At 47.8% G+C, this 3266-nt stretch overlaps 1 long non-coding RNA gene across 1 annotated transcript; it reads right to left on the bottom strand.

Moving 5' to 3' along the window:
• Positions 1-1869: 1869 nt before the first annotated feature.
• On the bottom strand, positions 1870-2348 carry LOC139531393 (uncharacterized). The gene is made up of 3 exons (XR_011666358.1): positions 2141-2348; positions 1984-2061; positions 1870-1943 (listed from the first exon to the last, which is right to left on the bottom strand). It is a non-coding gene; the product is annotated as an uncharacterized lncRNA (long non-coding RNA).
• Between the last annotated feature and the right edge of the window lie 918 nt (positions 2349-3266).

Consider the following 3266-nt stretch of genomic DNA (forward strand, 5'->3'; position numbering starts at 1 on the left):
ACAGGGTAGGACAGCGGAGACAGAATACCTATGATAACAGACTAGGGGGACAGTGGAGACAGAATACCTATGGTAACAGACTAGGGGGACAGTGGAGACAGAATACCTATGGTAACAGACTAGAGGGACAGTGGAGACAGAATACCTATGGTAACAGACTAGGGGGACAGGGTAGGACAGCGGAGACAGAATACCTATACTGGTAACAGACTAGGGGGACAGGGTAGGACAGTGGAGACAGAATACCTATGGTAACAGACTAGGGGGACAGTGGAGACAGAATACCTATGGTAACAGACTAGAGGGACAGTGGAGACAGAATACCTATGGTAACAGACTAGAGGGTACAGTGGAGACAGAATACCTATGATAACAGACTAGGGGGACAGTGGAGACAGAATACCTATGGTAACAGACTAGGGGGACAGTGGAGACAGAATACCTATGGTAACAGACTAGGGGGACAGTGGAGACAGAATACGGATGGTAGACAGACTAGGGGGACAGTGAGGGTGCAGACAGCTATGGTAACAGACTAGGGGGACAGTGGAGACAGAATACCTATGGTAACAGACTAGAGGGACAGTGGAGACAGAATACCTATGGTAACAGACTAGGGGGACAGTGGTGACAGAATACCTATGATAACAGACTAGGGGGACAGTGGAGACAGAATACCTATGATAACAGACTAGAGTAACAGACTAGAGGGACAGTGGAGACAGAATACCTATGGTAACAGACTAGGGGGACAGTGGAGACAGAATACCTATGATAACAGACTAGGGGGACAGTGGAGACAGAATACCTATGATAACAGACTAGAGGGACAGTGGAGACAGAATACCTATGATAACAGACTAGAGGGACAGTGGAGACAGAATACCTATGATAACAGACTAGGGGGACAGTGGAGACAGAATACCTATGATAACAGACTAGAGGGACAGTGGAGACAGAATACCTATGATAACAGACTAGGGGGACAGTGGAGACAGAATACCTATGGTAACAGACTAGGGGGACAGTGGAGACAGAATACCTATGGTAACAGACTAGGGGGACAGGGTAGAACAGTGGAGACAAGAATACCTATGGTAACAGACTAGGGGGACAGTGGAGACAGAATACCTATGATAACAGACTAGAGGGACAGTGGAGACAGAATACCTATGATAACAGACTAGGGGGACAGTGGAGACAGAATACCTATGGTAACAGACTAGGGGGACAGTGGAGACAGAATACCTATGGTAACAGACTAGAGGGACAGGGTAGAACAGTGGAGACAGAATACCTATGGTAACAGACTAGGGGGACAGGGTAGAACAGTGGAGACAGAATACCTATGGTAACAGACTAGAGGGGACAGTGGAGACAGAATACCTATGGTAACAGACTAGGGGGACAGTGGAGACAGAATACCTATGGTAACAGACTAGAGGGTAGAGTGGAGACAGAGATACCTATGATAACAGACTAGGGGGACAGTGGAGACAGAATACCTATGATAACAGACTAGGGGGACAGTGGAGACAGAATACCTATGGTAACAGACTAGGGGGACAGTGGAGACAGAGATACCTATGGTAACAGAGCTCAGGGGGACAGTGGAGACAGAATACCTATGATAACAGACTAGGGGACAGTGGAGACCGAATACCTATGGTAACAGACTAGGGGGACAGTGGAGACAAGGGGTCCCCTATGGTAACAGACTAGGGGGACAGTGGAGACAGAATACCTATGATAACAGACTAGGGGGACAGTGAGAGACAGGATTCCTTATGGTAACAGACTAGGGGGACAGTGGAGACAGAATACCTATGGTAACAGTACTAGGGGGACAGTGGGGACAGGAATTCCTATGGTAACAGACTAGGGGGACAGTGGAGACAGAATACCTATGATAACAGACTAGGGGGACAGTGGAGACAGAATACCTATGGTAACAGACTAGGGGGACAGTGGAGACAAGAATACCTATGGTAACAGACTAGGGGGACAGTGGAGACAGAATACCTATGGTAACAGACTAGGGGGACAGTGGAGACAGAATACCTATGATAACAGACTAAGGGGGACAGTGGAGACAGAATACCTATGGTAACAGACTTGAGGGACAGTGGAGACAGAATACCTATGATAACAGACTAGGGGGACAGTGGAGACAGAATACCTATGGTAACAGACTAGAGGGACAGTGGAGACAGAATACCTATGATAACAGACTAGGGGGACAGGGTAGGACAGCGGAGACAGAATACCTATGATAACAGACTAGGGGGACAGTGGAGACAGAATACCTATGATAACAGACTAGAGGGACAGTGGAGACAGAATACCTATGGTAACAGGCTAGGGGGACAGTGGAGACAGAATACCTATGGTAACAGACTAGAGGGGACAGTGGAGACAGAATACCTATGATAACAGACTCAGGGGGACAGTGGAGACAGAATACCTATGATAACAGACTAGGGGGACAGTGGAGACAGAATACCTATGATAACAGACTAGGGGGACAGTGGAGACAGAATACCTATGATAACAGACTAGGGGGACAGTGGAGACAGAGAAATTTACCTATGGTAACAGACTAGAGGGACAGTGGAGACAGAATACCTATGGTAACAGACTAAGGGGGACAGTGGAGACAGAGATACCTATGGTAACAGACTAGGGGGACAGTGGAGACAGAGATACCTATGGTAAGATGACTGAGGGACAGTGGAGACAGAGATACCTATGGTAACAGACTAGGGGGACAGTGGAGACAGAATACCTATGGTAACAGACTAGGGGGACAGTGGAGACAGAATACCTATGGTAACAGACTAGAGGGACAGTGGAGACAGAATACCTATGGTAACAGACTAGAGGGACAGTGGAGACAGAGATTCGCTCTGGTAACAGACTAGGGGGACAGTGGAGACAGAATACCTATGGTAACAGACTAGAGGGACAGTGGAGACAGAATACCTAATGGTAACAGACTAGGGGGACAGTGGAGACAGAGATACCTTATGGTAACAGACTAGGGGGACAGTGGAGACAGAATACCTATGGTAACAGACTAGAGAGGGACAGTGGAGACAGAATACCTATGATAACAGACTAGGGGGACAGTGGAGACAGAATACCTATGATAACAGACTAGGGGGACAGTGGAGACCGAATACCTATGGTAACAGAGCTAGGGGGACAGTGGAGACAGAATACCTATGGTAACAGACTAGGGGGACAGTGGAGACAGAATACCTATG

The sequence above is a fragment of the Salvelinus alpinus genome, chromosome 10 (genome assembly GCF_045679555.1).
Source record: "Salvelinus alpinus chromosome 10, SLU_Salpinus.1, whole genome shotgun sequence".
NCBI classification, from domain to species: Eukaryota; Metazoa; Chordata; class Actinopteri; order Salmoniformes; family Salmonidae; genus Salvelinus; species Salvelinus alpinus.